The following is a 21,586-nucleotide window of genomic DNA, read 5'->3' as shown; positions in this document are numbered from 1 at the left end:
GACCATATTCAGATTTCACCAGTTGTCTCAGTAATATCCTTTGTGGCTAATTTTCCCCTGGATCACAACTAATTCTTTGCATTTATTTGTCATGACTGTTTCGTCTTCTTTACTTTAAAATTGTCACTCAGCCTCTTTTTGTTTGTTTTTCTTGACCTTGACATTAGTGAGGAATACAGGTCAGTTGTTTTGTAAAATGTCCCTCAATTTGTGTTTTTCTGTTTTCTCATGGTTAAATTCAAGTTATACGTTTTTTGAGAGAAATGTCATAGAAGTGATTTTTGTGTCTTCATTGACCTTGTATCAGAACGCGTGTGATGAGGTGGTGTCCCCACCTGTGGCCAGTTTGAGGGGCTGGAAAGTGTGCTTATTAAAATTTTTGGTCTATTTCTTGAGCTGCTTTTTAAGAAGCATAAGAAAATTTTTGTGATTACTGGATTTCAGTTACTAAAAACATCTGCAAGAAAAGGAGACAAAGATAAAGAAGAGATTATCTTTCAGTGCCATTCAAGGCTAATTCATAACTATCTGAATGGCTAAATGAGACTTTAAGGTGTTTTTTAAAAAATAGATGACTAACAGTATGGATTAGCATCTATAGCAGGGGGCATTTCCCTTCTAAAGTCAGACATTTTTGTGTTTCTTTTTTGAGCTCTTACTACAGTGATTAAGATGCCCATAACAAGTTGATTTCTTCTCTGAACCTCGGTTTCCTCACATATAAAATGAAAGATGTATTAGGTCATTGGTATTGTAACTTTTTTTTACTACATCCTATAATAAAAAATATATTTTACATTGTGTTTCAATATACACACATATATATATGCATAATTTATGTGTATAATAAGGTCAAGTTTTATAAAACAGAATTTAACCTTGCTATCTGCAGAACACTACTGGTTTTTCTATTCTGTTTCTTTGAAATGCTGGTGGTCATTTAAAAATTGTTTTAAGATTGAAAACCTTGTAGTAGATTATTTCTAAAAGCTCTTCAGCTACAAAATTACATGAGTATATTGTATAAAGTTATTTTTTAAATGACAGGTAAAAACAGATTTTGGAACAAGGTCTGTCATGGGAGTAATCACAAAGAATAGCTTCTCTTGTTTAAGTAGTAGTACAGCCAGTCCAATAAAATCTAATCCAAAGTTTTTAATATGCCCCTTTGATTATAATCACTGCTAATATAAGCCAGTTTTGCTTTTCACCCCCTTTAAACTAAGTCTTTTCTCTCTCTCTCTCTCTCTTTTTTTTTTTTTTGTATTCATAGCAATATACTAATTACTAGCTATGGTGCATTTTTTTTTCCTAGCCACACCTAAATGGTTAGTGGAAAAAATTGATTAAAAATTGCTGGATTTTAATTTGATTGAAAAAAAGGTTAGTTAGTGCTCTTATTAAAAGATTTTTGAGGTAACATTTTTATCTGTGAAGATAAGGTTGTTTGTTTTCCTTATCTGAAATGAAGAAAACTGAAACGAAAGCTTGTCCTTTAGCCATCTTGAAGAAGAATTTGAGCTCCTGAATGCTCACACAGTGCACTCTTGACTAGGCATGCTAGTAGCATCTTTAAGGCCTCAGCAAAAACTTGACTAAAGAGAATGTAATTTTTCTTGTCACTCTCAGTTTTAGTTTCTTGGAAAAAAGATGAATGGAATTTAACATCAATCAAATTGATAAACATAGTATTAACAGAGAAATTGGGAATGTGCTGCAACCTTTCTTGACATGCTAGCCTCTTTTCCCTTGAGGTTGCACTACATTGTTACTCACACATGGAACCAAGTGAAATGGTAAATCACTTTCATGAAATGGGAGCTTTGAGGCTAGTCGTGTTGGGGAGATGTTTTCTTTTTCTCCTGATAAAGTACATTTGAAGATGCAAAAGCAATTACTTTTTTTTTTTTTTCAGAGCATATCTTTTTAAGTTTATATGATTTGTGGTGAGACAGTTGAAGTGTGAACTGCAAGGAAAATTGTTGTACTGCTTTGGCAGTGTTGTATCTCACCTCCTAAGCATCCTTTGTTCATTTTTGTTTGTCCATTACTTTTAGCTTCTCGGATTTTTAGATCTATTATTTAGCCTTGACGTGTCTCACCTTAAAACCTGTTTGGTTCTATTTAGTTGATACTTCCTCCGCATGCATTCTTTGCCCTGAAAGGTAAAATGGAAGAAAAAAAAATCCATAACTATGATCTCATATAGAAATTCTAATGTAGTTCATGTAGAATTTTATTCCTATTTGATATATTCATTTTTTAGTAATTTTTCTCCCTTTTTGCTTATTAGTAGCTTTCTCTTAAATATAAATACAGACATAAATATGTTATATATGGATGTTTATCTTTATGAAATCCCCACAGAAAATATGAGATTATATTTATTTAATTATCATTACTTCTTTCCCCAAAAATGGTAGTATAGTAAAAAATAACAGTATAATAAGTTTTTCCTTTTTAATTGAAATCAGAACAAAGAGAAAATTCAGATTGATTATTAAGATGAAGAAAAGAGGAATTTGAACACAGAAATTCATGCTATGTACATCTGATAATCCTTAAAGATAGAGTGCAGATTGAGATCTGAGCTTCCTAGGAGTCAAAGGAAAAATGGAAATGCAAACATTTCAAAGGTCAACATCCTATGAGCTCTAAAGTGGTTAGTGAGAAGAGTCATGAGCAATGTTCTCAATAACAGCCCTTCAAAAAATGTTTTACATGGCTCTTCTAGCATCCCTTATTATAAGCTAAGAGCATTATCTATGTAAGTTGAGTACCAGAGGTGACAATTGAAATATATCTCAATTTTCTTATTCTCATTGGTCAGAATTAATGATAAACACAGTCTATCAGACTAATGCTAGATCTAAACCCAGTTAATTGCCTAAATTAGAAGTTGCAAAGGATTTGATTTACAAGTCCTCTGTTGGGTTACCTAGAATAAGAGTAAGGGACAAATAGAGTTGTGTCTACATAGAACATAATTTAATTTGTTTAGTACTATTACAAATTAAGGCGGAATTTTCCCATATCACATACCATTAAATATAATTTTAGAATGAATAACTTTATCCTCTTCCTCTTCCCATTCAAGCTTACATATTCCCAAATGAAAAAAATATTTTTATTTTTTATTATTTTTGTTTTTTATTTTTTAAATATTTTATTTATGTATTTATTTATTAAACATTTTATTTCTTTTTCCCCCGCCCCCTCTCCCCTCCCCTCTGGTAACCACTAGTCCATTGTCTATATCCATGAGTCTCTGTTTGTCCTGTTCATTTGAAAACAATATTTTTAAATGGGTTAGATATACATATTTCACCTCTCTTAAATGAATTGTAGACAAAATCAGATTGGATTATTTAGGTAGTATAAGGCAGTTGGTTCCTAATATCTTCCTAATGACTTGTTATTTCTATTTGATAGAGAGCTATAAATATTTCAGTACTTTGACTTAGTAGCCATTGTCCATTCAAGAATCAGGAGTGAGCCTGAGTTGTAATTATTAAAAAAGAAATAAACATACATGGCCTTGTTAATTTAAAAACAAAATTTTGAATTAAGGTCACACTGTCTCGCATTTTCTAAAGAATAGGGTTTTTTCAATTGCCTTGAAATTATAGTTTATTCAGATAAGACTTTATTTCCAATAAATTAGCCTAATATAATTTTATTTTAATTCATATACCTATTGTTTTATACAATTCATATAAGGCAGTAATAGAATTTAATGCAGCCTAGTGGAAAGTTCAGATTATTTTCCCAGCCCAAACTGTCTAGTAATCAGCAATTGAGAAAATCAGATTTAAGACTATTGTTCTGATCTAATACAGTTGACCCTTGAACAATGCAGAGGGTAGGAGTGCCAATCCTCCATGCAGTTGAAAATCTGCATATAACTCTTGACTCCCCAAAAACTTTATTTACTAATAGCCCACTGTTGACCAGAAGCCTTACTGATAATAGAAAGTCTATTAACATATTTTATATGTATTGTATACTATATTCTTACAATATAGTATATATTATAAAGTAAGTTAGAGAAAAGAGTGTTATTAAAAACATCATAAAGAAGAGAAAGTACATTTACAGTATTTGTCAGAAAAAAATCCAGGAATTAGTGTACCCACACAGTTCAAACCTGTGTTGTTCTAGGGTCAACTGTATTATAAAATCACTATTAATGGCTATATGTTAGAGACCTGATTTCTTTTCAACTAAATCTGATTCCTTTTAAGCCCTTTACATCTGTGATACCATTCAGAATATAATCCCTGTGTTCTCTTTTCTGAGGCCTGTACACATGCACAATATTGCATATAGTTACATAAGGTTAACCCAGAATTATACAAGCATACCTCAGATATTGCGGGTTTGGTTCCAGATAACCATAATGAAGCAAATGTTTCAATAAAGCGAGTCACAAATTTTTTGGTTTCCCAGTGCATATAAAATTTATATTTATACTACATAGTAGTCTGTTAAATGGTAGTTGCTTAAAAGTTACAGTGACTGTGGCAATTTCTTTTTTTTTTTTCTTTCTTTCTTTTTTTTAATTTATAAAGCTTTATTTATTTATTTAAACTTTTAAACAATTTATTGGGGTAACATTGGTTAATACAATTAGATAATTAGATAATAGAACATTGTATATTCTATTGTGTTTACTACCCAAAGTCCAGTTTCCTTTAGCTACCATATATTTGGTCCCCTTTACCCACTTCACCTTCCCCCTACCTCCTTATATATTTGATCCCCTTTACCCCATATACCTCCCCCTTCCTCCCCCACTCCCTACCCTCTGATAACCAGTAGTCTGTTGTCCATATCCATGAGTCTCTGTTTGTCCTGTTCATTTGTTGCTTTCAGGTTTATATCTCATATATGTGATGTCATGTGATTTTCTACTTTTTCTGTCTTTATTTCGCTTAGCATGATTATCTTGAGGTCCATCCATGTTATTGCAAATGACAGTATTTCATTTCTTCTTATGGCCGAGTAATATTCCATTTTATGTATGTACCACAGCTTCTTTATCCAATCATCTCTTGTAAGACACTTCAGTTGCTTCCATGTCCTTGCCACTATGAATAATGCTGCTATGAATATCGGTGTGCAAATGTCTTTTTGGATATGGGTTTTCAAGTGTTTGGGGTAAATACCCAGTAGAGGGATTGCTAGACCATATGGTAGATCAATTCTTAGTTTTTTGAGGAACCTCCATACTGTTTTCCATTGCGGCTATACCGATTTGCGGTCCCACCAGCAGTGAATAAGGGTTCCTTTTTCTCCGCATCCTCTCCGACATTTGTTATTACTTGTCCTTTTGACTACAGCTATTCTAACAGGTGTGAGATGGTATCTTATTGTGGTTTTGATTTGCATTTCCCTAATAGCTAGTGATGTTGAGCATCTTTTCATATATTTGCTGGTCATTTGTATGTCCTCTAGGGAGAAGTGTCTGTTCAGGTCCTCTGCCCATTTTATGACTGGACTGTTTGTTTTTTGCTGTTATTGAGTTGTGTGAGTTCTTTGTATATTTTGGATATTAGGCCCTTATCAAAGGCGTTGCTTGCAAATATTTTCCCATTTGGCTTGTTGTCTCTTTACCTTGTTGATAATTTCTTTTTCTGAGCAGAGGCTTTTTAGTTTGATTTATTTTAGTTTCATTTATTTTAGCTTTTACTTCCCTTGCCTTTGAGGTCAAATTCATAAAATCCTCTTTAAGTCCAAGGTCCTTGAGTTTAGTTTCTATGCTTTCTTCTATGCATTTTATTGTTTCAGGTCTTATATTCAGGTCCTTAATCCATTTTGAGTTAATTTCGGTGTGTGGTGATAGACAACAGTCTAATTTCATTTTTTTGCAGATGGCTTTCCAGTTCTCCCAGCACCATTTATTGAAGAGGCTTTTCTTTCTCCACCATATGTTTTGCCTTTTTTGTCAAAAATCATTTGCCCATATAAATAATGAGTTTACTTCTAGACTCTCGATTCTATTCCACTGGTTCGTATGTCTCTTTTGCTGCCCAAACCATGCTGTTTTGAACATTGTTGCTTTAGTATAATTTGAAGTTGGGCAGAGTGATGCCTCCAGCATTGTTCTTACTTCTCAGGATTACTTTGGCCATTCAGGGTCTTTCATGCTTCCATACAAATCTGATGATTTTTTGTTCTATTTCTTTAAAAGATGCCAATGGGATTTTGATGGGGATTGCATTAAATCTGTATAATGCTTTAGGTAACATGGTCATTTTAACTATGTTGATTCTTCCAGTCCAGGAACATGGAATATCTTTTCATTTCTTTGTATCTTCTTCGATTTCTTTTAATAGGGTCTTTAAGTTTTCATTATAAATCCTTCACATGTTTCTTTAGATTTATTCCTAGCTATCTTATTCTTTTGTTGCAATTGCAAAAGGAATTATTTTTTCCACTTTCCTTCTGACACTTCATTATTAGAGTATAAGAACACTATGGATTTTTGAACGTTGACTTTGTATCCAGAAACTTTACTGTGTTTGCTTATTTTTCCTAGTGTTCTCGTGGAGTCTTTAGGGTTTTCTATATAGAGAATCATGTCATCCACAAATAGTGACAGTTTGACTTCTTCGTTTCCTATTTGGATGCCTTTTATATCTTTCTCTTGCCTGATTGCACTCTCTAGGACCTCCAATGTTATATTGAATAACAGTGGTGATAGTGGACAGCCTTGCCTTGTTCCTGATCTTAGAGGAAAGGTTTTTAGTTTTTCACCATTAAGTATAATGGTGGCTGAGGGTTTGTCGTTTGTGACCCTTATTATGTTAACGTGCTTTCCTTCTATACTGATTTTGTGAAGTGTTTTGATCGTAAATGTATGGTGTATCTTGTCAAAGGCTTTTTCTGCATCTATTGATATGATCATATGATTCTTATATTTTAATTTGTTTATGTGGTGTGTGTATCACATGAATCGATTTGCGTATGTTGAACTTTCCCTGTGCCTTTGGGATGAAGCCCACTTGGTCGTAGTGTATAATCTTTTTAATATGGTGCTGTATTTGGTTTGCTAATATCTTATTTAAGATTTTTGATCTGTGTTCATGAGAGATATTGGTCTGTAGTTTTCTTTTTTTGTGTTATCTTTACCAGGTTTTGGTATCAGGGTAATATTGGTCTCATACAATGAATTGGGAAGTATTGCCTCCTCTTCGATTTTTTGGAAAACTTTAAGGAGAATAGGTATTAAATCTTTGGCTGTTTGGTAGAATTCACTGGCGAAGCCTTCTTTTCCTGGACTTTTAATTTTTGGTAGGTTTTTGATGATTGTTTCAATTTCCATACTGCTGATCAGTCTGTTTAGATTTTCCAGTTCTTCTTGATTCAGTCTGGGAAGACTGTATTTTTCTAAGTACTGGTCCATTTCTTCTAGTTTATTAAATTTGGTGTTATATACTTTTTCGTAGTATTCTTGTATGATCCTTTGTATTTCTGCGATGTCAGTCGTAATTTCTCTTCTTTCATCCTTGATTTTGTTTGTGTCCTTTCTCTTTTTTCTTTAGCAAGTGTAGCCAGGGGTTTGTCAATTTTATTAACCTTCTCAAAGAACCAGCCTTTTGTTGCATTTCTTTTTCTATTTTTTCTTCCATTTCAATTTCATTTATTTCTGCTCTAATTTTGATGATTCCTTTTCTTCTGCTGACTTTAGGTTTCATTTGTTCTAACTTTTCTAATTTTTTAAGATGAAGCATTAGGTAATTTGGGCTCGTTCTTGTTTTTGGAGGTAGGCCTGTAATGATATGAACTTTCCTCTTGTGACCACTTTTTCCATGTCCCAAAAGTTTTGATATGTTGTACTATCATTATCATTCGTTTCTATGTATCTCTTGATCTCTCTATTTCTTCTCTGATCCATTTATTCTTCAGTAGCATGTTGTTTGTTCTCCATGTATTTGCAGTTCTTCCTGCTTTCTTTTTGCAGTTGATCTCTAGTTTCAAAGCATTATGATCAGTGAATATGATTGGTATGATTTCAGCCTTCTTATATTTGTTGAGGCTATCTCTGTATTCAAGTATGTGATTGATTCTTGAAAATGTTCCATGTGCATTAGAAAAGAATGTATAAGCAGCTGTTTTGGGATGAAAAGCTCTGTAAGTGTCAATTATGTCCAGTTGGTCTAATGTGTCATTTAAGGATGTTATTTCCTTACTGATTTTCTGTTTGGATGATATGTCCATATCTAACAGTAGTATATTTAGGTCCCCTACTAAAATAGTGTTTTGGTCTGTTTCTCCCTTTAGTTTTGTTAGTAATTGCTTTACATATTTTGGGGCTCCTTGATTGGGAGCATAGATATTAATAAGTGTTATGCCTTCTTGGTGCATGCTTCCCTTTATCATTATGAAGTGTCCCTTGGTATCTTTGTTTACCTTTTTTATTTTGAAGTCTATTTCGTCAGATATTAGTACCACTACTCCCACTTTTCTCTGAATGCCATTTGCTTGAAATATCATTTTCAACCCTTTCACTTTGAGACTGTATTTGTCTTTGGAACTGAGATGTGTCTCCTGGAGGCAGCATTTGTTTTTTGATACATTTTGCAACTCTGTGCCTTTTTTTTTTTGGTGAGTTCAATCCTTTTACATTTAGGGTAATTATTGAAATATGAGGTCTTCTTAAAGCCATTTTATCTTTTGCTTTCTGGTAGCTTGGTGTTTTCATTGCTTCCTTGTCCATGTTTTTCTGTTTGTTTGTTTGTTTTTAATTTTGTTTGGATTTTGTGGGTTTCCCCTCTGGATTTGCTTGTTTTATGTTATTTACTTCAGTTCTGAGTCTTCTGTATGTGGTTACCATTACGAATATGTAAAGGATAGTTGTACATATAGAGTAGTCCATTTTCTTCTGTGCATTCCTCATCTTCATTTTTCTTTACAAATTTGAATCTTCGAATCCTCTTCTTTTCAGTCATTCTTATTTCAATTTGTCCCTGTGTATGCTGAATGTCATTACTATCTTGCTATAGTAATTCTCTTCTTATCATTTAAGCTTATAACGCCTTGTTCTTAGTAAAGGTTGCACTCTTCTGCTTCTATTTGCCTGCCGGATAATCACTTTACTCCTAATTATGTTTTGTGTGGTTTTTTGTTTGTTTGTTTTTTGTCATTTTGTTTTAGGTGAGCTGACCCCTTTCATTATTTCTTGTAGTCCAGGTCTCATAGTGGATAATTCCTTCAATTTTTGTATGTCTGGAAAGGTCTTTATTTCTCTTTCATATCCAAAGGAGAGCTTAGCTGGATACATTATTTAGTCTAGGCTGGTAATTCCTTTCACTTAATAGTTTAAATATTTGATTCCATTCCTTTCTGGCATGTAAGGTTTGTGCTGAGAAGGCTGACAATGATCTAATAGGTTTTCCTTTATAAGTCACCATTTTCTTCTCCCTAGCTGCTCTGAGAATTCTTTTTTCATTGATGATTTTTGATAATTTTAATACATTGTGTCTGGGAGAAAGCCTTTTTGGGTTGAGGTAATTGGGTGTTCTGTTGACTTCACTGAGTTTTTTTCACAAGTACCATCCTGAATTCTCTGTCATTTAAATTGCATATTTCTGTGTGTGTAAGCTTATTTTCTGGGGATTTTTCTTTTTCTTTCTGAGATGTCTTGTCACCTTGGTTGTTCATGATGTTTAATGGACTATTTCTCCATCTGGGCATTAATGGAAACGTATTCTGCTTTTTTTCCAGCAAGAAGATTTATTAAAAATCTCTCTTTAGCCTTCTGCAAAGAATGCACTTTTCTTTTGGTTTCCAGTAGGTGGCGTCTAAGCCTCTTGGATCCCTGCTTTATATAAAGACTTAATAATGCCTTTTGTTTTCTTATAGATATTTAATCACACTCGCTACCCTCAGTGTCAGTCCCTGTCATTGTTAGCAACAGTTTTGGTAGCATTTGCTCAGTTTCCCCTGGGACTCTGCAGTGTTCGGTTGGAGGGTATGGGGGAAGGTTTCCTCTGGGTTGGTGGATGAGAGATGCAGCTCAACCTCGGTTTTGCAACCGCAGCAGGTAAAAGTCAGCTGTTGTTTTTTTGCCGTCCGGTTTCTCTGCTTTTGCCCCGATGACTGGGCCCTGCCGCTGGCTGCATGGAACTCACAACTCTCCCAGGCAGGGCTGTTCAGGGAAGTCGCCATAACTTCTGCTCTCCCTTTCATCCTACAGGGAGCTCCAGTGGCTATGAGAGGCAGCTTCTTTATTTCTCCCAGTCCATTGCCCGACACCCTGAATTCTGACTTGTGGTAGCTCTTATGCACAGATTCCACGCTCAGATGTGCTAGTAGTATGCAGTTTGGGTGATTTTGTTGAGTTTTAGATGTTCAACTTATTGTTTCAAGTGGAGGGATCTGAGGTTGTTTCTCACTCTGCCACGTTTCTCCAAACTCTCTGTGGCAGTTTCTTAAATAAGATAACAGTGAAGTTTGCCACATCAGTTGACTCTTACTTTTATGAACAGTTTCTCTGTAGCATGCAATGCTGTTTGCTGGCATTTTACCCAAAGTAGAACTTTAAAATTGGAATCAATCTCTCTGCCATTTTATCAACTAAGCGTATGTAATATTCTAAATCTTTTGTTGTCATTTCAACGATCTTCATAGCATTGTCACCAGGAGTAGATTCCATCTCAAAAAACCACTTCTTTGCTAATCCATAAGAAGCAACTCCTTATCCATTAAAATTTTATGAGATTGCAACAGTTCAGTCGCATCTTCAGGCTCCATTTCTAGTTCTCTGCTGTTTCCACCAGATCTGCGGTTACTTCCTCTGCTTAAGTCTGGAGTCTATGAATGTCATCCATGAGGATTGGAGTCAACTTCTTGCTCCTGTTAATATTGATGTTTTGACCTCTTCCCATGAATCATGAATGTTCTTAATGGCATGTAAAATAGTGACTCCTTTCCAGAAGGTTTTTCATTTATTTAGTCCAGATCCATGAAAGAAATCACTGTCTATGGCAGCTATAGCTTTACAAAATGTATTTATTTAATAGTAAGGCTTGGAAGTCACAATTACCTCTTGATCCATGGGCTGCAGAATGGGTGTTGCGTTAGCAGGCATGAAAACAACGTTAATCTCGTCGTATATCTCCATCAGAGCTGACCTGGTACATTGTCAGTGAGCAGTAATATTTTGAAAAGAATCTTTTCTTCTGAGCAGTAGGTCTCAACATTGAGCTTAAAATATTCATCAAGCCATGGTGTAAATAGATGCGCTGTCACCCATTATTATTTATAGAGCACAGGCAGAGTAGATTTAACATAATTCTTAAGGGCTCTAGGATTTTCACAATGGTAAATGAGCATTGGCTTCAATTTAAAGTTATCAGCTGCATTAGTCCGTAACAAGAGTGTCAGCCTGTTTTTTGAAGCTTTGTATCCAGGCATCGACTTCTCTCTAGCTATGAAAGTCCTAGATGGAATCTTGTTCCAGTATAAGGCTATTTCATCTACATTGAAAGTCTGTTATTTAGTATAGCCATTTTCATTAATTATGTTAGCTAGATCTTCTGGATAACTTACTGCAGCTTCTACATCAGCACTTGCTGCTTCACCTTGTATTTTTATGTTATGGAGACAGTGTCTTAGACCTCATGAACTAACCTCTGCTAGCTTCAGACTTTCCTCTGCAGATTCTTCACTTCTCTCAGCTTTAATAGAATTGAAGAGTTAGGGCCTTGTTCTAGACTAGGTTTTGGCTTAAAGGGAATGTTGTGGCTGTTCTGATCTTCTGTCCATCCAGACCACTAAAAATTTCTCTGTATTAGCAGTAAGGCTGCTTTGCTTTCTTATCATTCACTGTGGTAGCACTTTTGGTTTCTTTCAGGAACTTTTCCTTTGTATTTACAACTTGTCTAACTCTTTGGTGTTAGAGGCCTAGCTTTCAGCCTATCTCAGCTTTTGACATGCCTTCTTAGTCATTTCTAGCTTTTGATTTAAAGCAAGAGACATGAGACTCTTTCACTTCAACACTTAGAGGCCATTGTAGAGTTATTGTCTAATTTCAATATTGTTGTGTCTCAGAGAATAAGGGAAGCCTCAGGAGGGGGAGAGAGATGGGGAGATGGCCAGTGAAGCAGTCAGCATACACAGAACAGTTATCGATTAGGTTCACCGTCATATGGGTGCAGTTGGTGGTGCCCCCCAAACAGTGGTAACATCTAATATCACTGATCACAAATCACCATAACAAATATGATAATAATGAAAAGGTTTGAAATATTGCAAAAGTTATTGCACCAAATAGTGCACCAAAATGTGACAGATATGAAGTAAGCAAATGCTGTTGGAAAAATGGCACCAGTAGCCTTGCTTGATGCAGGGTTTCCACAAACCTTTAATTTGTGAAAGATGCAATAATTTTGAAGCACAATAAAGCTAAGTACAATAAAATGAGATATACCTGTATGCAAAATTTTCTGTGCACACAAGTTATGAACCCCTGATTGTATTGTTCTCACATATTTGCTGCCCCTTCCAATGGAAGGATTATACTTCCCTGTCCTCATTACAGGCTCAGCCAGACAACATCTTTTAACAAATAAAATGTGAACAAAAGTTTATATGCCATTTATGAACAGAAACTTACAAAATGTTCAGCACAAATAAATAGTATCAAACAGTGTAACATGGTATATTATTTTAAGACTGTCAAACTCTTTCCCAAAGAGTAACACACCACACATTGGCTTAAACTAAGAGCAGTTTTTTTTTAAAAGGATGAGGTAATGAATGGGTTTACTAACATTTTCTTATTATGCCTATTAAAGAGTATCAGGAGAATGTGCAGAATACCATGACTTTCACAAGATCAAACATTATGTATTATTTTGCTACCTTAAGTTTATTGGATCTTGTGCAAGTTTTATCTTAAGGGATAGTGTGTCTCAAAAGTTACCATCACCACCCCAGTTGAATTTCCTGAAACAAGTGAAATGGTCAGCTTGGCAATAGGAGTTAAATGCAGGAGGATTGAAAATTGGTAGTATGTGACCATGATATGAGATGATGAGGCTCAGAACTAGTGGAAGTGAAGTATCAGGTGGTAGGAATAGCTTGTTAAAGGCAAGAGTTACCTCATAGATGGAGAGAAGCAGAGGACCAAGTTACCAAGAGTATTAATGGGCAGCAGCAGGAACACTGTGCCCCTCCCAGTTCCCAAAATAGGAGGTGCCAGTGGGAGGTATTTTTGTTTTGTCTTTTGTCCTGTGACTTATGCACCATAAAATGAAGGACTGGTAGCATGAAGACTTGATACAACTATAGAAACGATCAAGGATATACAAAAAGGGGGTAACCTTTTCCTAATTTATTTGATATTTTCCTAATTTATTCCCAAAAGCTTTTCTAATTCTCTGTTCTGTGTTCATTGGGGGCGTTTGAAACATTAAGTCTGAACCAAAAAAATTTTTCCAGGCTCCAGCCTCTCTAGTGGTTATGTTGATGCCATACCTATCTGTGCCATTGGAATGATTCATGAATAACAGGACTACTGGCTTGATAGGGGTTTTTTGAATGGTACCAAGGATCAGCTGTAAACAGATAGGTCAAAGGTTTTTAGGTTCTAATTTGCCTGTTTTTGTCAGTTTTGCCTAATATTTCCACAATATGCCAAACCTTGTTGGTAATTTTGAAGGTTGAGCTATATGTGTAGGATGTATGTTTATGCATGCAGATCATCAAATGCTCATTTTGTTGAAACTAGATTTAATGTCACAATATTCAAAAAACTTCTTGTGTTTTCACTTTCTTAAAAAATTAACACATTTTGTGGTTAGACTGAAATGAGATAAACGTGTCTCTTGTGCATGTTATTATAGTACTAATGGATTTTTAGATATTTGCTGTAAAGTTAACATGTTAATTTATGCCCTGTAAATGAATATGAGACGGTATTACTGGGAAAACTGTATAGTCTGCACAATAAATGCTGTATAAGAAACAAGCCTTCCTCCAAATAACGTTTTTGCTAGTTCACACTTTTGAGCAGTAGGCTCTACGGGTACAAAGAATCTAAGGACTGCATAATTTCAGTGGTAAACCAGATTATAAAATAAGCATAATTACTAATAAGAGTTTTGTTTGTAAGCTTTGTCAGCTTCATATATTCATTCTCTTGTTGGTTATTTTACAAGAAGCATCCGAAGACATGTTTTTGGGAGCCAATCCAAACAAAAATTTGCAACTTTGTGGTCTGAATCTAAGCAAACGGGACTTGAGAGGTCTTGGACTTTTGAGTATTATCAGAACCACTTACCTGTCGTGAATAGTAAGGAAGAAACATTTGTGCAGGGATAGTTTGTAAAAATCAAATTTATCTGCTTATTGACAGAGCACTTAATATTTTTGTATGTAGAAGCAGTCGCTTTTTATGAATAAATTTTATAGCCATTTGAAGTTCATTAATGTCTGAGAAAACTAATATTTTAAAACGTAAGATGTTCACCATTATCAAATAATTTAAATTCAACAAATCTATGTTGTGCATTATGTGGCAGGCATTTTGCTAGGGGCTAGGATATATAGTGAATAAAACATTCATCCAACAAATATTTAAGTGCCCTCTATGAATAATCTTAAGGGCCTCCCTGAGGACATAGTGCTTATGTTAAGGTCAAAGATGAGTAGAAATTACCAAGATGAATATCAGGATAAAGACAAATAGTCTCGCACATGCCTTGATCAAAATACTCCAGGTCGTGAAAGAGCCTGGAATGTTTGAAAAACCAGGAGGACCTCAGAATGGCTGAAGCAAGGAGAGGGAGAAAAGCAGTAGCTTGAGATGAGATAGAAGAGATAAGCCAGAAGCCAATTCTTGGAGAGGCTTCTAACTTCTAGGCCATGTTTAAAATTTTGGATCTGATTTATAAAGGCAGGAGGAGATATGTTTTTGGGAGTCCGTCCAAACAAAAATTTGCAACTTTGTGGTCTGAATCTAAGGAAACGGGACTTGAGAGGAAAATGACTGTTAGAATTTGTATTCTATGTCGTTCTGATTGCTTTGTGGAAAATGAATTAGAGTGGGCTAAAAGAGGATAGGATGCAAATAAATTGTTTCAGTTGCTATTGAAGGAATCTGACAAATGACCTTGACTTAGACTAGAGTGTAATGGCGAAATGGATGGATTCAAGAAATGTTTAGAGATTGTAAATGACTAGACTTGGTGATTTCTGAGATGTAGAATTAAGGGAGGGCGAATATGGAGTCTGAGGTGATTCCCAGGCTTCTGACTTCAGCCTCTAGGAAAATGTTGGTGCCAATCCCTGAGATGGGGACAAGGGCAGAAGACAAGGTCTATTTTAATTTCTGAATTAAAGCACCTCAAAGTGGACATATTTATGGGCATAGATAGGGAACATAGGACAGGAGTCATTTATTATCAATAGGAGATGTGTGTGTGTGTGTGTGTGTAACATGTATATTTTAAACTTGTCTGAAAGTATCAATCAGTACCAGTCTGAATATTCTGAGATCAGTAAAGACAGTCTGATATTTAAATAGAAGGAATCATCATGAGAAGTGAGATTTGGGTAGGGTAAAGATTTTTGTTTTTATGAAAGGAAGCTTAAATGAACCCAGCCACATTAAGTAGATCACAGTTTTCTCCATAGTCTAGGATCCAGGGTAAGATTTTAACAGTAAAACAGTCCTTTGGTTCTTGCAAATTCTTATTTAAACCAGTTTGTCTTTGCTGAAGCTGTTAACCCAGGTTAACATCTAGCTACTAGAATTTTATGAATTGACTGGCTACTGCTCATGGTTTTGTAGTTTTTTAAAATAAGATCCGAAATTTGTGATTGGGTGGCGTAGGAAAGTGCATCTTCAAAAACCTAGAAATTTCCTTATGAATGGAGGCTGTAGCCTGTTATGTACATAAATTAAGAGAAGGGATGAAGAAGAAGAGAAAGAACACTATTCTGATAAAGGAAGCCTTTATGCAGTACCTTACATGAACCAAACTTGAGATTACAGAATTGAATTTTTATTTGCAACATTCATATTCTTCTATAATGGAGTACTTAAAACATGAAGCATTTTATGGTGTCGAACACCAAATTAAAACTTCCAGTGGGAACATGGAGTTGTCATCTGTGATACAGAGTCAGGTGAGGTTTGGAGACTGAGAATGGGAATGTGGGAAGTAGAAAAGTAACCCTTTTCCACTGCATGCTATTACCTTTTGGCAAGGTAGGCGGTGGTTGCTTCAATGATACATGCTACAGTGGGAAAAGTGTGGACATTAGAGTCGTATAAACCTTGGTCTCAAACCCTAGCTCCAGCACTTGTTAGAAGGAGACAGGTTGCCCAACCTTGCCATGCCCCACTTTCCTCTGCTAAAACGTGAGATGACATCTACTGCCCATTTTATTTTGAGGATTAAATGAGAAAATGAACTTAAGGCTCTGTTGAGTGCCTTGCCCATATGGTAGGTACTTAACTCTTAGATTCTTTTTCACCTCCAACTTGATTTTCTTTACACCTAGCTTTAATGCCTATAATAATGTTACAGAAGCGTTATTAGTGGCCAAACAGACTTAATGAGTGAGAACAAATGCAGTTGAATTTCTTGTCTTACTTACTGATTATAAAAGTAGAAATTTACAGGTACTGAGTGCTTTATCTTTTATAAATGCAAATCCAGATGATGCTAAGAGTGCCCTTAGACACACAAAATAGTTTATGAAAAGGTTTAAAATAACAATTGATAAACAATTTTAAATGTAATCCAATGATAAGTTTTCTACAGAAAATCATTTTGCCACTTTGTTAACATTTATTGAGCACTATTTTTTTCTTGGGCCTGTATAATGTGGGAGACTGACAAGTGAATAAATGATTCTCGTACACCATGGGAAGTCGTGTGCTGTGGGAATTCACAGGGTGTTGTGCCAAGAAAATTTGACAATATGTACCAAATGCTTTAAAAATGTGCATCCTCTCTTACCCAATTGATCTACTTCTAGCAATATAACCTAAGAGTGTTCGATGAAATCTTGCTTGTAATAGTGAAAAATTGATAAATGTATAACAATAGTGAATTGCTTTGATTGCTGTGTTATATATAAGTGGATATAATACTTACCCATCAGTGATCACATTGATTTGTATGTGACAAAATAAACATATTCATGATATATTGCGAAGAGCAAAAACTAGGTCACTGAAGAGGATTTCAAAAAGGACAAAAGACTTATTTCAAAGAACAAAGGTTTAGTGAAATCCTTTCAAATCACTTTTGTGTATTCTCTACCTTGAACAAACTATTAAAAAAGTCATTTTCATTATCTGGAAGTGGGGTGGGAATTTAAATGAGCTAAGCAATCTTGCCAAATCTGTGTAGTATATCTGAAAGAAAAACAAATTGAGGCATATACATATCAAAGGTGAGTTTTGAGTAATGACTAAATAAAGTATAGTTTCAGTGAGACTGCCCAGGTGAATGGGCTTGTCAGAAGAGCAGGACGAGGTGCTTTTCTGTGCTCCCAGTCTTGTAGTAAGAAGATCGACCTGTGAGAAAAATCATTCTGAAAACAGTGGAAAAAAATACGTCCAGTGAGTAAGTGGGCAACCAGCCCCAGGGACTTTCCTGGCCATTTTGGCTCAGCTGGTACCATTAGGTCAGTTTTTCTATTTTGTGGAAACATCTCATTTTCTGGATATCTCAGGTCCCAAGACACCTTCGTTGGGAAATTTTTTTTCCCCTTAGTTGATAATATGGTAAATCTACCAAGATCTTGGCTTCTGTTCACTTCTGAACAATAATCCCATTAAAGGTAAAAGGTTTTTACTCAGGTTTTGCAAATAACTTTAATTTGGAAAAGTTTTAATCATATAAACCTCTTTCAGACTCACAGCTGTATTCAAGATCAAGTTTACACCTTTGGATATACCATTAACTTATCAATTTACAAAAATAGATAATTATATATATTTTTTCCTCATAGAAATGAATAAGCTTGGAGATGTCTAATTTTCTCACTTATTTAAAAAAAAAAAAGTGTAAAACAAGTGAACAAGTCCTTACTGTGTGTGGGGCAAATGAAGTGACACTGTCTGCACTTCTGCACTGCTTTTTATTGTAGAGTGAACATAGTCTCTCTGCCTTTTTTGTCGTTTACTTTTTTACATGTAATTCAGATCTACTTCCTTTTGTCCTTAGAGTAGACTTATGGGTTTTGGGGGGTGAGTCAGAGTCAGAAGTTGGATGCAGAATGATTCAGAAAGAAAGGAACAAGAGTAAAAAGTAAAAAGAGCTAATTCTGTGCTCTTTAAATTAGGGAAATACCTTTTATTTTTAATGACTGTCGTTTGTTGAGTATCCATGTGCTAGATACTTTATGTAAATAAATTATCTTATCTAAACCACATTATTATGAGAGGTAGAAATAACTCCCTCCCTTTATTTTACAGACAGGACCCCAAAAGATTAAATAATTTGCTTTTAGCCATATGCCCAGTAAATAACAAAGTGAGGATTTGAATCCAGATTTAGTTCCAAAGCTCTTTCTATAATACAAGCTGCTAACTTTAGCCTAAGAGAAAACTCTTAGGATTGACTAAATTTCTGGTGAGTTAGCATTAATTTACTCCCTTGGCTCTTGCTTTCTTTTTCTGTAAGATGAGAAGATTGAATTGGATCTTTAAAATTAATTCTGATTGAAAAATTCTGTGATTCTTGGGTTCTTTATTGAACTGAAGTAGAGAATTTTTAGAGCTGCAACTAGTTCTTTTGTGTGAGCCAATGTGATTTGTAATGAATACTTTTAGCCTGATGATTTTCCATACCATCGCCATGTGCAGATGCAGAAAAGGCCTAGTGGGAGGATAGGGTTAAGTGTGTCAACTTCATATGTACAAAAGAAAACTTAAAGAAAAATACCTGAGCATTAAGGAATATGGCAAGCATGGACTGAAGATTGTGTGAGTGGTACCTGGTAACAATGTCTTTAAACAAAAACATGATTTAACCCCTACGGGTCATTGTGCCTGAGTGAGTGAGTGTACGTGTGTGTCTGTCTGGGGGACTGGGGATTGTGCTAGATGGTACAATGATGATTCAGTTTCACTTTTAGGGCCTTATAACATTTCCAGTTAAATGGTAGAGAGAGAGTTATAGAAGGGACACAATGATTACTGGCATAGGAGAACTAATGAGATGGCATAACATAAAAAAGAAACATCATTATTGCAGTATTTTTATTCCATTTATATAGTACCTTTTTCTCTGAAGGTGCTTAACAAATAACATTGAGATAATAAGCTATTTAAAAATGTCAAAACACTGAAGAATAAGAAAGTGGCTAAGAAATACATACACAGAAGAGAAGCAGTAGAGGCTTTAGATCACTGATCTGCACAGCAGGGTAGTGATTCTTATGTTGCACTCACCTTTGATGCTATAAATGGGTGGGGGCTTGACATGGAGGCCTTTTCCTTGGGCCAGTGTTGTGTTCACCATTCCTGCATCCTGTGGTCATGATTGAAGACCTTGGGTTTTGGTGTCAGGACCTGTATTTAAATTCTGATCTTGCTCCTTACTAGCCATTAACTTGAAACAAATTACCAAAACTTTCTGAGGTTCAATTTCTTCCTCAACAAAGTAGTATTAATTATACCTCCCATATTAGAGTTATCCATAAGATTAAAGTAAATGAGTTACATAACCTAAAGCATTTTTTAGTGCCTGGCCACAGTAAATGAACATAAATGCTCAGAATATGTCTGATGAGGTTATAGAGCATAATAGCAGAAGCTTCTTTGTGGTTCAAAAGACAAGACAATGTGGAATTATCAAGATCTTTTTCTTCTCTGAATGGACATAGTAAAATATAATCTGTACTTAATAGATTAGTATTAGGTTTTTTAAGTGAAACAGACAATATACATAGTGATTATAACCCACCACCAGCTTTAAGAAATAAAAAATTACAGATAGATTTGAAGACCCTTATTCCCCTCCCTCCACACTCCCAATAACCACTATCCTGAATTTGGTGTATCATTTCCATGTATGTTTTTATATTGTAAATATGTATGCATAAACAATATGTGGTATTTTTACATATTTAAATTTTTCACATAAATATTACTATACTACATATATCCTATAGCTTGCTTTTCTCCCTGCATTGTTTTTGAGATTTTCCTGTTACATTTGTAGCTTTATTCATTTAGTTTAACTGCCACAGAGTATTCCATTATATGCTAGAATATACCATTTTAATCTATTCTGTCAGTGGATATTACCTGTAATTTTTCATATTTCTGCATATTTTTCACCTTCACATCCCCCTCCCTCAACTTAAGAAGTAACCTCTGTGCTGAATTGGGTTAATATTTTTTAATGGTGTAAACGTACATGTTCCTAAACAATATATTGAGTTTTACCTGTTTTTAATGTTTATGTAAGTACTATCTTACTATGTTATTTAGTGACATGCTTTTTTTTTGTCAGCGTTATGATTTTGAGATTCATGTTAATATATGTAGCAATAGTTACTTATTCTCATTATGTATGTTATTCCATTATTGGAATATATACAATATAGGGACCTCTAGGTTGTATCTAACTTTTTACTATCACAAATAATATATCATTAAGATCCTTGTACATGTGTGTTGAGTTTCTCTCAGACATATACCTAGGAATGAAATGATTGGTGTAGGTAATGTATGTGCATCTTTATATTTACCAGATATCAATAGGTAGTAATTTTATTATTGTTTAATTATAAATATTTTCTAATTTTCTGTTTTCTGATTTGACCTATGAGTTAAAAGTGTACTTTTTAAAATTTCTTTGGGTCTACAGCCATGCCACCCTGAACAAGCCCAGTCCCGTCTGATGTCAGAAGCTAACCAGGGTCGGGCCTGGTTAGTATTTGGATGAGGGACCACCTAGGAAGACCAGGTGCTATAGGCATAAAAAATAAAAAATAAGAGATTATAAGATGACAAGGTCCTTGCAATCTGTGAGGTCAACCAAGGGTTGCCTCGCCTAAAAAAAATTAAAATTAAATTAAAATAAAAAAGTTTCCAAATATGTAGCATTTTTTTGTTATGTATTTTTAACTTAATTGTTCTGTGGTCAGCTAATATGTCTGTATCTTAAGAACTCTTTGGCATCTATTGAGACTTTTGCTTTATAATAAAGTCTAATGTGTTGTCAAGGGTTAGCCAGGTTTCAGTTAGTTTTTATAAATGTTCCACATGTGTTTGAAAATAATTTATTATCTAATTTGGGGTACATGAGTTGGTACATGTTTACTAATCTTAACCAATTTTACTACTTTATCTGAGACAGCTATATTAAAATCTTCCCATTATGATAGTAAATTTGCCAGTTTCCACTAATTACAATCATGTTGTTTTCTAGATTTTAAGGCTTTGTTATTAGGTACATACAGGTTCAGAATTGTTTTATCTTCCTGGTTAAAAAATTTTTTTTTTTGCTATTATATAGTGATCCTATTTACCTCTAATATGCTTTTTGCCTTAAAGCCTACATTTTCTGACAGTACTATACCTCTTACTGGCTTTTTAATCATGTGT

The 21,586-nt window shown here is 34.6% G+C and overlaps 1 protein-coding gene across 3 annotated transcripts in view; it reads left to right on the top strand.

Moving 5' to 3' along the window:
- The window catches only part of ZFAND3 (zinc finger AN1-type containing 3), a 319,318-nt gene that overhangs the window by 208,835 nt on the left and 88,897 nt on the right, over positions 1-21,586 (top strand). The gene's annotated exons all lie outside the window — the stretch shown is intronic.

The sequence above is a fragment of the Pteropus medius genome, unplaced genomic scaffold, assembly GCF_902729225.1.
Source record: "Pteropus medius unplaced genomic scaffold, Ma_sr-lr_union100, whole genome shotgun sequence".
NCBI lineage: Eukaryota > Metazoa > Chordata > Mammalia > Chiroptera > Pteropodidae > Pteropus > Pteropus medius.
The sequence above is the reverse complement of the archived record's forward strand: the minus strand, read 5'-3'. Positions and strand labels throughout refer to the sequence as shown.